Here is a 14,215-nt window from a genome sequence, read left to right on the forward strand (position 1 = left end):
TGTGGGTCCTGTGACATTGATGGTTCAGGACCAGAAGTTTCATCCTCTTCCTCGTCTGACTCAAGTGAGAATGATTCTGGTGCATCAGGAACCGGCAGTCCTTCTCCGTGGGGTACTGGACGTATAGCTGATGGAATGTTTGGATAATGCACAGTCCACTTTTTCTTCTTTGACACACCTTTCCCAACTGGAGGCACCATGCAGAACTAACAATTGCTGCTATGATCTGTTGGCTCTCTCCAAATCATTGGCACTGCAAAAGGCATATATTTCCTTTTCCTGTTCAACCACTGGCGAAGATTTGTTGCACAAGTGTTGCAGCATATGTGTGGGGCCCACCTCTTGTCCTGATCTCCAATTTTGCAACCAAAATAAAGGTGATTGGTTAACAAAGCCTTAGTGGTTATACTGCACTTTTGTGATGCAAAAGTCACTTCACCACAAACATAGCAGAAGTTATCTGCACTGTTCACGCAAGTACGAGGCATCTCTGCTCACTTTGGCTAAACAGAAATGTGTCCCTTTGCAAAAATCAAACACTGACAAATAAGAGCACGACACTGTATGATTTCTAGAGCTGATATAGGGCAATTTGTTCAGCAGAGTGATGTAAGCTTCGTTATGATTGCATCATCCATGACTTCTAGGAATAACATGATGCAATTCATATCATGTATGACGCAATACCAGCTTCAGATTGCATCATTCATTGTTTTGCCTAAAAAGCAAGTACTGTCCAAACCCAGTCATAGATTTATTCATCGATCCAGTCAAAGATGTATTTTAGTCATTTCTGGTTTAAATTGAGATCCCTTCCCTTTATAACTCACTTATCCTCTGTCATTCCCAAGTCAAGGGTCGTATATACTGACCCAATAGCATATCTTGAAAACTAGAGCCAATCAACAATTTTAAGCATCATTTTCGTTCTCAGTGACCCAGAATTAGTAAAGTTTGACTACATTTATTTCAGAAGCATTTTGGCTGTAAAGCAGTGTAATTAGTCTTTGAGAACAATCCGTGCATGCCAATATCACTTAAAATATTTAGAAAGGATGTACTTCAAACTATACAACACACAACAGGACACGTGATCTAGTTGAGGTCTCTAGGCACTACTACAATAGTAATTCGAAGTAATAAAAAAATAAAAAAAAAAGTCATCTTTCTTTTAGAGACTGACCTTTGCGGAGAGAGACACCAAGCATAGCACTGGTGGGGTGGGGGGGAAGGTGTGTGTGTGTGTGTGTGTGTGTGTGTGTGTGTGTAGCAGAAGCGTGTATTAAACATACCACTCTACGACAATTTGGATATTAAGTAGGAATTTGTGAAGTCATTAATCCTAGTACAATTAATCAAGGTTTTTAGGCGTTTATGACCAAGCTGTATGTTAAGCGTTATTTTGATCATTCTCCAAAATTACTTATCAGACATATGAACTTATGTAACTCCAAGATTTCCAGTGGAAAAAAAATAAAACTTCTAGGTTTGATACTTCTCTCCGCTACCTGGAAAATCATATAAAAACAGTAAACATCACCAGTTTAATAATTAAGGGAAGAACAGATAACTTAAATACATTTGCGTATGGGCTGGTCTACACTAGAAGATTAGGTTGAGCCAGCTACATTGCTCAGGGGTGTAAAACAATCTACACCCAAGTGACATAGTTAAGCTGACCTAAGTCCTCATGTAGGCAGCACAAGGTTGATAGAAGAATTCTTCTGTCAACCTAGCTACTGCCTCTCAGGGAGGTAAAATTACCTATGCCAATGGCAAAGACAGCAACTGCACCACTGTAGCATTTTAAGTGCAGAAAAGCCCTCTGTCTTATGTGAAAGCTACATGAAATCAACTAAGACACAGACAAAAGCTTCAAAGACTTCAGATAATTAAGTAGCTAAGTACCAGGGCATGATGGACAGAGGTAGCAAGATTTATGGCTTTTCCTTTTAATAGGATTGCACCATTCACAGTAAACTACCCTCATACTCATTTTCCTAGTCTTTTGACTAGGGATATATAAAATATGAACCTTACATAAAATCCAGATAGAACGTATGAGATCAGAAAAATGAACAGTGTAACACTGGACTATTCACAGGTTAAAGCAGGGGTAGTCATTTTTGGTCAAGGTATAGTCAAGGTCCAGACTCCGGAGAAACATTTTTCACACCGCAATAATGATAATAAGTAAATAAAAGATTTTGCAGTCTGTTCAAAAGCATCTGGCAGTCTGGATCTGGCCCATGGTCCACCTATTGACTACTCCTGGGTTAAAGGAACATAGCAACAACTATACCTCGCCAGATTAACGGTCATCTACATCCTGTCTCCAAAACCAAGAAGTAGCAGTGTTTCAGAGGAAGGTGAAAATATCCATAATGGACAGTTATGCAGGAACTTGCAAATAGGGAATGGTTTCTTCCTAACCCTCTGTTCCCTACCCCGATCAGCTCTTCTTAGCTGTACTTGTAGCCATTAAATGGCTGTAACAGTGAAATCTTAGGTAACCCTCCAGGGACTGGAACAGTCACGTATCCAATGTCATCTGGTGTATGAAGCCATGGCAAGCAGTTGTACACTACTAGATATGCCAAGAAGCTAAAAAACTACTGCAATTCTAAAAACAAAAAATAGATTTAAAACATTTAGACCAGTTAGAAAATACTGAGAAGTTATTTATTTACACAATATGCGAACACAATTTTAAGTGTAAACAAGCAACAGATAATTTCTAACCTGTTTACATCAATATTTTATACAATAGTGCCCACGAAAAAATTCCAAAATAGTGTGTTTGTGTGTATATTTAGATTTATCTCTTAACCCTAATGTCATTTAGTGTTGGCAATACTTTAAATTGGGGGCTGCGCAAATGAAGCATCAACTACCCATCCAAGTTTATGATTTCACAATCCCCGAAGTTTTTTTTCCAATTTTAAATTAAATTTGTTTTCGAGGCAGGTTAATAGTGTCTGTCTCAGAGAGAGAGAGAGAGAGAGACAGACAGACAGACACCTACTGAGAAGAGAGGGGGAAAAACTCAAGGCTAGTTTCTACATTTAAGGAAAAACAAAAACCAAATGCCTAGTATTTATGTTTAAACATGCTTGATTAGGGCCTGTTTGTGCCAGCCTTATGTTGAGTAGTGCCTTGCCACCACAAGAAGTCTCACTGATTTCAATACACTGCATTTCAATGGTGTTATTTGTGGTGTTAGTCTTGCTCAATGTAAGGTGGCACAATCTGACCCTTAAAGTGTTAGTCACTTCTGACAGTTAATCAAAACTCCATATTTCAGTTAATCAAAGCTTCATTATCCAGAGGCTACTAAAAGTAAGTGCTTCACAGAATTAAGCTTGTTTCTGTTCATTTTTGAAAACTGTACTCACTTTAAACTTCTTAGTCCTGTGGAGCATTCTGCACCAAAAAATTAAAAATTCTGCACACAAAATTTTAAAATTCTGCAAATAGTATTTGTCAAAACAACACTACTCGATCACACCAATTTCAATTATTTTGGTAATTTATTTCAAAATACCTGTCAGCAAGTATGTCTGTAACAATATAGACACACACAAAAATTCCCCCAGGAGAGTTAAAGAAACCCCTATGACACCCCAGGTCCTGTTCCTCTGCCTCCATGCCTCCCGCAGAGCCCAACCTGGGGGCTAGACACCCAGAATCCTCCTCCCCTCCCCCCAATAACCCAGACACGGGGCCCCCCTCAGGCAATACACCTGAACCCCCTCCTGCCCAGAGCCCAGATGCGGGGTCCCACTGAGCCCAGAGAACAGCACCCCGCCCAAGCCCAGCTGAGGGGCACCCCCACTTGCCTAGATAACTGCTCCCCTTTCCCCCAGAACCCAGCCTCTACTTGCCCAGACACTCGCCCCTCCCCCCACCCCGAGCCCAGCTGTAGCCCCCCCAGCCCAGACACCTGCCCCAAGTTATTTACTTGTTCCCATAATACAAGAACTAGGGGCCACCAAATGAAATTAATGGGCAGCAGGTTTAAAACAAATAAAAGGAAGTTCTTCTTCACACAGTTTCACTAACCTATGAAACTCCTTGCCTGAGGAGGTTGTGAAGGCTAGGACTATAACAGGGTTTAAAAGAGAACTAGATAAATCCATGGAGGTTTTATGGCTATTAGCCAGGATGGGTAAGGAATGTCCCTAGCCTCTGTTTGTCTGAGGGTGGAGATGGATGGCAGGAGAGAGATCACTTGATCATTACCTGTTAGGTTCACTTCCTCTGGGGCACCTGGCATTGGCCACTGTCGATAGACAGGATACTGGGCTGGATGGACTTTTGGTGTGACCCAGTATGGCCATTCTTATGTTCCCACCCCCCAGAGCCTAGCTGTGGCCCCCCCAGCCCAGACACCCACCCCTCCCCTCCCAGAGCCCAGCCACGGGCTCCCCCTTGCCCAGATACCCGCCCCACTACCCCTCAGAGCCCAGGGATCCAGAGGGAGAAACAGTCTGATGCTGGGTCTCGGGCTTGTGTGGAGTTTCCTGCACATCACTGTCTCCTGCTCTCTGGACATGCAGGGAACTACAGCTGCCAGGAATCCTCTAGCTTCCTCCCATCCCCACAGCAATGTCTTCTATGTGTGAGCTGGGCTCTGCTGGGTCCAGTGGCCCCTAGTGGCAGCCAGCAGCTCATTTCTGTGGGGGAAAGGAAATTCGTGTGCACATTAATTTCTGCAAAGCTCTGCATTGTGCAGTGGCACAGAATTCCTCCAGGAGTGACTTCTGCTCAGCATTACTGACAATACAAAGTGATATTACAGCAACTTCTAGAAAGTTAAGTCATTTCATCCAAAGATGCTATTGCTACTGTATATGCGTTGCAATACCCAAGCATAATGGAGCAAGCTGAGGATAAGTTTACAGATTTGTTTAGAAACTTTGGTCAAAGATATATGGCTGAAACTTTGAGCCATATTCTGATATGGAACAATGGTTTGCAACTCCCATTACCCTTTCATTTCAAAGAACCTAAATGTTGTTGCTCATGTCACTTTGTTTCCTAAACTGTAAACTCTATGGGGCAGCAGCCAGACCTTCTAGGTCTGAACGGTGCCCAGTAGGAGTGGGGCCTCTGAGCAGAACTGTAACATTTAGTGATTTAAATACTTCTATTTATGGTAAAATTGTGTCCATTAAGTTTCTCAATATCAACATCTCTTTGGCACACACGATGAGCAAGAATTTAGAATACCTAGTAACTTGATGTCTCCAAATGTTGTGATCACAGATGTCATATCTCAGGTTTTCAATACATTTGTCCAACAAAACTCAGCAGTACTAGGTAGTTTTCAGGGAAATCCATCTGGAAAACTGAATTTAAAAAAAAAAAAAAAAAAAAAAAAAAAAAAAAAAAAAAGAGGAATAGAACATTGTGGGTATAATTTGCCAAAAGTCATAGAATTTCAGCAGCTGAGTCTGTTATACCCCAGAATCTGTTCTTTGCACTCTGCTTTGGACTGACACAGAAGGCATCCAGAAACTACAGAGAGATTGATATGTAACACTCTACCTTCTAGCCTATGATGCGATCAGAAAGCACATTACATCATTGCGTCAAGACCTACATAAGTTACCACTGAAATTCTGGGTTCATTTCAATGTCCTGATGTTTATTTATACACTCCTGAATGGGCTAGGGCCTGGTTAACCTGGAGGCTGTCTCTTTACACTCCATTGTGACAGCTTTTTTCAGGCTATATCTTACTCCTGGGGGAATTCTGCGTCACTACATGTGCACAGAATACATGGCCCCTGCAGATTTGTGTGTTTCCCCGCAGAAAAATGACTTCTGATGGGAAAGCAAAGGGAAATCACAAGAACGGTCACATGCCCCCTTCCCGGCAGTGCAGACAGGTCAGTTTGGGCACCCAGAGCAGCTGGTAGAGACGTAAATCGCCTTGGGGGAGGGGGCAGGAGCTGGGCAGTCATGCGTGTGAGAAAGAAAGAGACGCTGTCCTTCTTGCTCGCTATTATGGCATGCTTGGCATGGGGTGAGGGTGGGGGGTGTTTCTGAAGAGGTAGGCACAGGGCAGGCTCTGTTACCTCAGGTGGAGGAAAATGTAGCAGCCTGCCTGCTTAGTGGATTGTTCCCATTGTTCTTAGTGAATTCCCCCAAAAGTATAAAAGAGGTGTAAAAATGTTAAGGCTCCTTTACATTGACAGAGTTGTGTAAAGGAGCCTTATTGTAAAGGACAGTGTGGTGTTAGAAATGCTTATGGTGCTTTAATGATTAGAACAGGTCTAAATTTTTAGACTGAAAAAAATTCCTATCAAAATGTGCTCCATGCACTATTTGCTACTGACCTTCCTGGAGATGGTCAGTAGCCAGTATAAGTTTGTGAGTTTGAGTCCCCAACCCTCACTTGCTCTTCAGTTGCCTATGATGTAACACTGAGCATATGGCTGCATATATTTGTTGACTAATAATAGAAATAAAAGTAATGGAGCAAGGTTTGACTCTATCAGGCAGAAGGGGTTTGGTGATTTCCTCCAATGCTCCCCACTCCAATTCTCCATCCGTTGTATTGTAGTTTAAATAAATTACCAAAATAATTGAACCCAGCTTGATTACATTGCATTACTGTGACACACACAAAAAAAAAAAAAAAAAAAAAAAAATGCAGAATTTTAAAATAGTGTGTGTAGAATTTTTAGTTTTTTGGTGCAGAATTCCTCCAGGAGTAATATCTGTCCGTAAACCATTACGGTAGTACAGCTGCAGCACTGCAGCTTCCCCACGTAGCACTTCAGTGTAACAGCTCTCTACAGTGAAATCTACCTCCCCAGGAAGCAGTAGTTAGGTTGACAGAAGAATTCTTCCACTGACACTAGCACTGTCTACACCAGGGTTAGGTCTGCTTAAGTACATTACTCAGCAGTGTGAGTTTTTCACATAACTGAGTAATGTATCTGGGTCAACTTAACTTTTTAGTTTAAACCTGGTTTGAACATGGATACTACAGCTGGAAGAGTTCAGGCTCAAAATGAGGGGAATAGGACATTTCTCAGTGGAAAGCCTTCATCTGCACAATTCATGGTCACAGGAGATCAGATGAACCACACTTTAAGTACTCTTTCTGTAGGCCTTCAAACAAATTTAATCCAGGAAACTTTAAGACATACATAGTTATCTTGGTGCTCTGTAGAATATGCTAGAAGTCAAATTCAGGAGCGAACTCCAGGAGGAGAGACTCCCAAGACGACTGATTGCATTTTGTAGATACGATCTACTGTATGGCTATTGTTTGGCAACACATTCCCCGACACCCCTCCCAACTGCTGACTTATGAAAGGACATTCACTTTTCCTTCTACTCCTGGGGGAATTCTGCAGCACTGTGCAATGCAGAATTTTGCAGAAATTAATGTGCATGCAGAATTTCTCGCCCCTCCTCCCCTGCCCGAAATGGGCTGCAGTGCTGCTGCCCACCACTAGGGGCCGCTGGACCCAGCAGAGGCCAGCTCACAAATAGAAGACAAGGGTGATGGGGGGCGGGGGGGGGGGGGGGGGAGGTAGAGGGAACTGAAGGGTTCCCAGCAGCTGCACTTCCCAGCATGCCCTGAAGGAAGGAGGCAGCTATGCACAGGAAACACTGTGCAAACCCTGGATCCAGCATGAGGCTGTTTCTCCCTCTGGATCCCTGGGCTGGGGGAAGAGAAGAAAGGATGTGAATGTCTGGGCTGGGGAGGGGGGCCCGTAGCTGGCCTATAGGTAGGGTGACCAGATGTCCTGTTTTCAAAAGGGACAGTCCCGTTTTTTGGGACTTTCTCTTACATAGGTGCCTATTACCCCCCCACCCCTGTCCCATTTTTTCCCACAGTTGCTATCTGGTCACCTTATAGGGAGTGAGAGTGTCTGGGCTGGGAGTGGTCAGGGCTGGGCAGGCTGCACAGCTGGCCTCTAGGGGAAAGAGGTGAGAGTATCTCCCCCCACTGAGCTCTGTGTGGGAGGAGGCAGAGAAACAGGAACTAGGTTGTCATAGGGGTTTCTTTAACTCTCTACTCATGGTGGGATTTTTGTGTGTGTCTGTATTGTTACAAACATACTTGCTGACTGGTATTTTGAAATAAATTACCAGTTTCAATTATTTTGGTATGATTATATAGTGTTATTTGAACCAATACAATTTGCAGAATTTTTAATTTTTTGGCACAGAATGCCCCCAGGAGTATCTTCCTAACAAGAAGTTGTTCAACTCTGAAATTTTGATGGCTGTAAGTTACTAGGGCAATGTTGTGTGAAAACAGATTGCAGGGACAAAGAAAAGGAGGCCCGAAGGCACCTTTTGCTTGATCAAGTACTATATCTTGATGCAAGGTCCTTATACTTGACTGTAACTAATTTTACATGAAAGGAAAGTGAGAACCATAGTATTGATTATGAAACCTATTGATGTTAAGAAAAAAAAAAACCACACACACAAGTTCTGAGGTTTTTTTAGGAGATGGTTTAACCTCATCCTGTAATGTGTTTCATGCTAGTGTATTCCTGTGCCCAGGCAGATTTCATACCAGGTTTGGGTCCCAAGTATATTTTTGAGCATTTAAATAAGCAATGAAATACTGACATCTGAATCACTCCTTTCCTAACAGCAGAAGACAATCAGAAAAGGTTTCTCTATATATAAACAGAAGAGAATTCCAACCTTAAGATGTATTTGATTAGTGCGGGGGGAGGAGGAGGAATTGTACATGGGTACATTTCAAATGCTAACAATCTAGTGAAATACGGTACTATATGTAACTGTGGGTCTTATAGGATGAATGTCAGAAATACACAGAAGTGCCTTGAAATGTAGTTAACTTGTTTTGTAGAGAGTTTAAATTAAAAATGCCAACTTTAAAGAAGAAATGAACGAAGGCTGTCTTTAACTATGATTAAATATCAATTCAAGAACAGTAGAGAATATTTACATACATTTTATGGCTTTGCAGTACTCAAAGTAGAAAATAGCACTTTGTTCTTAGCCTTATGTATTATATTCAAAAGTCATGAAAAAGCTTGCAGGATTTTCACTTCTCTTTTCACTATTCAGAGCACATCCCTAGCTCACCATGCTTCTGGCTTCCATGGATCAACTTAAAACGAGACCAAGCCATCTGTGCAATTTTTCAGGGTTTTATTTATTTATATTTAAAATGAAGTTACATAAATACAAGATTACTATTAAATAAGTTACTTTCCATTCAAATCATCTACCATTAAAACAGTTATTTAATCTGTAGGTTTACAATTTCTTTCAAAGGCTACATAGCATATTAAAAAAATTCAATGAGCAGATGAAAAGAGCAGCCGTCTGCAGCTAAGTGAATGATGGGATGAAACTGCCCACACCTTGACTGTTACATGGTATGAATATATATAAATGATCAGATGAAACACAAAACCCTGAAATAAACATGGACATCACAGATACAAGTGTACACCACAGGAGCAAGCTATTATGGTTCAGTGCAAGTATTAAATTACAAACCGTGTGACAGCAGAAATAGAGCTATTTATTACCTCTTTAGTTCCAAGAAAGTATTCACAATAATTCACACATAAATCAGCCTTTCAAAATTTCTCTCATCCACGTGCCTGGGGCAAATAAACCATCTTTCCTTCCCCTCCCCACCCCCATATTATAACCATTTGTGCAAGTAGATTGTAACAAACATCTGAGACACACAATTTTGCAAAGCTAATATATGTGTATATATTACACATAGACATATATATAAAATTTCTAAATACTATCAGTTAGCTTCTGAATTATGCTAAGTCTAACAATATGGTATTAGCAAGTCAATTTTCCCTTTCCGCCCAGACATTTATAATTTGACTTAGGTCATTCTTGTCTGAGTGAGTTCGTGGGTTAATCTGAAAGTTAACGACAAGAGAAGATCAGCTCTGAGTTTTCGGGGGAAGTGTCAATTCCGAGTTTCCCCACCTCTGCAAAAGTGGCCACTCTCTAAACTAGAAATTTTTCCAGCAGGCCCCTCTTCCTCCAGCAGACGCTGCAAGCCAGGTACCCTTCCCATCAGCGCCGGGCTCTAAGGGCACCCCACGGATCTGCTCGCCCTGCAGTAACCCCTCCGCGCACGGACGGGGCTGGGCACTGCACCTGGAGGTGGAGCTTGACCCCGCGCTCTCTCCTCTCGCTCCCCTCCAGCCCCTTTGCCCCCCATCCTTCCCCCACCCCGCTCCCCTGAGCTTTCACTGCCCGCGGCGGAATGGAGACGGCCGCCGCGGCTGCTCCCCGCCTCCCGGGCCTCCGACAGGCCGAGGAGAGCGAGCCTGCGGCCGCCGGGCCAGGAGCCCGCGGGGTGGGGGTGGGGGTGGAGGTAGGGGCTGCCTCTCTGCGGCCGGGAGCGGAGCAGGCCCCCAGTGCCCCGCTCCTCAGCGCGGGGGAGCCCAAGTCCCGGCCGGGAGACTCCTACCGTTCAACTGCGGCGGGGCCGACGCATCTCAGCCCCGTCCCGACTCCTCCCGGGGCCCCAGCATCATCTGCTCCCGGGCCCACCCGGTTCCCGCTGCCTCGCAGGGACAGCGCAGCCCCAGCCAGCACCCCCACCGAATGGAAAATAGCTCCCTGGGCCCAGGGGCGGAGAAGGATGGGGGAGTGACAGCGCCGCAGCCAATCACAGGGGCCCTCTACCTTCATCGGACCAATAGGAACAGTACAGGAATAGAGTTGAGGCCACATCCAACCTATAGGAGCGCTGCGTTCGTACTGGCCCCGCTAGAACCGCTCTAGAGAGCCTCCGTTTACTGCCATCTTGAATTCGGGCAGATTGCCCAGTCCTGGAATGGGCTCGTCAGCAGCCATTTTGGATTCGGGCAATAAGCCCAGCCAAAGGGATTGATCACGTGGGGGTAAAATTAAATGAGGAAACCGTTAGCTGGAATGTTCTATGGCCTGGTTCTGGGCCTGGTAGGAAGTAATCTTTAGTAAAGGGCATCAAGGCCCTTCCCCGGCCTCCAGCTGGCAGGAAAGGCCTGGCTGGTCTGCATCACCTATCTTATCCCTTGGGAAACTGCTGGCAGTGCCCAGCACAGCCAGGAGATTAAAATAACGATTGCATCTGGTACAAGTGCCCTGACAGGGTTGTCAACGTTCTGATTGCAGAAAACCAAACATCCTTGCTCCACCCCCTGCCTTGAGGCTCTGCCTCTTCTCTGAGCTGCTCCCCCCACTCATTCCATCCCCCTCCCTCTTTCACTCGCTCTCCCCCACCCTCACTCGCTCATTTTCATGGGGCAGGGGGTTGGGGTATGGGAGGGAATGCGGGCTCTAGGGTGGGGTCGGGGATGAGGGATTTGGGTGCAGGAGGGGGCTCCGGGCTGGGGGATGGAGCCAAGGGGGTGGGAATGTGGGAGGGAACTCCGGGATGGGATAGGGGGTTGGGGTACAGGAAGGGGTGTAGGCTCTGGCTAGGGGTGTGGACTTCAGAGTGGGTCCAGAAATTAGGGGTTCAGGGTTTGGGAGGGGGCTCCAGGCTCTAGGAGGGGGCCAGGGATGAGGAGTTCAGGGTGCAGGAGGGGGCTCTGGTAGGTGACCAGATGTTCGGCCAACACCGGGTCGGGGGGGTGGCTCAGAACAGGAATCATACAGACTCTGGCCACTAGGTTGCGCTACCCCACCAGTGAGGGGTGATTATATGAACTCCGGCTGCTAGGCCACACTACCCCGCTTCTGAGGGGGATTATATGGACTCTGGCCATTGGGCCACACTACTCCAACTCTGGGGGTGATTTATATGGACTCTGGCCATTGGACCACACTGCCCTGACGCTTGAGGTGAGCCACATGGACTCCAGCCACGAGACCACACTACCCTGCCTTCGAGGGGGGTTTATATGGACTCTGGCCACTGGGCCGCACGGCTCCGACACTGGGAGCAAATTATATGGACTCCAGCCGCTAGGGCCCACTACCCTGACCAAGGGATGATTGCACGGAGGGAGGCCATCAGGCCGCGTCGGACCACCTACAAAGAGATGAGCCTGCGAACTTGGGAGTGGCAAGGTCCCGACATCCCATCCCCTCCCCCCCGCCCCAAGGGGGCGGTAAGGTGCCAGGCCGCCACAACTGGTGGAGAATGCAGGCAACGATCAGGGCCTGAAAGAAGTACCCACACACCCAAGATGGAGCTACAGAAGCTCCTGAAATGGCTGCTGGACAACCAACAGCAGCAGGCACAGTTGCTCCAGCAGCTTGCAACGCAACAGGAACTGCAGGTGGCGCAGCAGCAAGAACAGCAGCAGCTGCTGATTCGGAAACTGACTGCCCGACATCAAGCAAACCAGGAGCGACTATTTCAACAGATGGCAACTTTGCTAAGACACGCACCAAGTCCTCCCCAAGGCGCGGCCGGGGATGGCCTCGGAGGACCAGTGCACCGAACAAAGATGGGGCCCGGGGATGGCCCCGAGGCCTTTCTCATGACTTTTGAGTGGGTTGCAACCGCCATCCAATGGCCCACAGCACATTGGGTCACTATCTTACCCCATTACTTAACTGGCCCCCTCAATCTGCATATCGCAACCTGGATCCACAGGAGGCACTGGAGTACTTTAAAGGCAAAGCAGCCATCTTGGACCAAACGGGCATCAACCCTGAGACTTATCACCAATGGCTCTGCCAAAAGCGGTACCCGCCGGGGGCCAGGCCACGAGCCGTGGTGCAGCAAATCTGCGACCTCTGTTGGAGGTGGCTAGAACCAGAATGCCGGACAAGTGTTCAAGTAGCCGAGACTGTTGCCCTAGAGGAGTCCCTCCAGTCCCTACCTACTAGCGGGAAGGAGTGGGTGCAGCGGCACCACCCGAGGACCCTTGCCAATGTGACCTCCCTAATGGAGGATTACATGGCAGCGGAGGGAGGGGAGAAGATCGGCTCCAAATTGGGGAACTCGGGTGAACGGAACCCAACCCCAGCATGGGGGGCGTGCAAGATAGAGGGGGGAGCCCCTGTTTGTATACCCTGCCATCAGGGACCCCACCAGCCCTCAGTGTAAGGGACCCAACAGGGGCGAACCTCATGCAGGGCCAAGATGACTCATTGGGAAGGCAGAGCACCCCAAAACACCCCACGCGGAGAAGGAAAGCGAGACCAGTGTTACAAGTGCGGACAGATAGAGCATTTCCAGAGGGATTGCCCATACCTGGATTGTAATTATGGACAGGTTTGGGCCGCCGGTCAACGCGCCCAGAAGTGGGAGCCGGATAAGAAAGTTGTACCGGTGAAAGTGGACTCAGGATGTAGCCAGACAACGATCTGGGCTGGGCTGGTAGAACCCACTGGTCTCTCCGTGGCTCCCATACGCCTGCAGTGTATTAATGGGGACATGAAACCCTACCCCACCATTTGGGTGCAGCTTGAGGCTGCTCAGCAAGGCTGATGGTGCCGAATAGGGGTGGCCCCGAAGTTAGCTTACCCAGTGATTCTAGGATGTGATTGGCCGGGCTTCGCTGAGCTCCTGCAGGAGTGGGGTAACCAGCCTGCAAGGAAAAGGGGGGGTGTGGTCCAAGAGGCGTAGATTACTAGGCCAGACAGCGCCAGATGGCCCCCTGGAGGGGCCTCGGAGAATCCTGAGATAGCCGAAGGAGGCTGAGCCCCTGCCAAGGCACCGACAAGGGAGGGCCAGGGATGGCTGGATGTAGATGCTGATTTCCTAGAAGAACAAAAGGGGGACACCACCCTCAACCGCGGTTGGGAGCAGGTGACAGGCTCCCTGTGGGAGGAAGACCTGCCCTGACACCGACAGCAAGGCCCCCATTTTGAGATCCATAACGACGTACTCTATCGGGTGGTCCAGGAATCACAAACAAAAGAAGACCTGCACCAACTGTTGGTCCTGTGGTGGTTCCGGCGGAACTTACTCCACTTGGCTCACTCAGTGCCTTGGACCAGGCATCTGGGAAGGGAGAAAATGCTGCAATGGATGGCCCAGAGGTTCTTCTGGCCGGGCATCCATCAAGAGGTGCTGGATTACTGCACCTCTTGCCCCGAGTGTCAGAAGGCCAGCCCGAATGGGGTACTGAAAGCCCCCCTTGTGTTCCTGCCAGTGATTGGGACGCCCTTCGAGCGGATTGGCCTGGACTTGGTGGGGCCCTTGGAAAAGAGCAGCTTGGGCCACAAGGACATCCTCCTCATAGTCGACTATGCCACGTGGTATCCAGAGGCAGTACCT

The 14,215-nt window shown here is 47.0% G+C and overlaps 1 protein-coding gene across 3 annotated transcripts in view; it reads right to left on the reverse strand.

The window, feature by feature from the left end:
* SOCS5 (suppressor of cytokine signaling 5) overlaps nt 1-10,623 on the reverse strand; it is a 46,684-nt gene extending 36,061 nt beyond the window's left edge. For 2 of the 3 annotated variants that reach the window (XM_054022373.1, XM_054022375.1), the window contains exon 1: nt 10,463-10,623. The gene's annotated coding sequence lies outside the window, so the exon portion shown is untranslated. Of the gene's footprint in view, nt 1-5,232; nt 5,352-10,462 lie in introns of all 3 variants that reach the window. The other variant, XM_054022374.1, reaches the window with a different exon arrangement.
* Nucleotides 10,624-14,215: the final 3,592 nt, after the last annotated feature.

Source organism: Malaclemys terrapin, chromosome 3 (genome assembly GCF_027887155.1).
Source record: "Malaclemys terrapin pileata isolate rMalTer1 chromosome 3, rMalTer1.hap1, whole genome shotgun sequence".
Classification (NCBI taxonomy): Eukaryota; Metazoa; Chordata; order Testudines; family Emydidae; genus Malaclemys; species Malaclemys terrapin.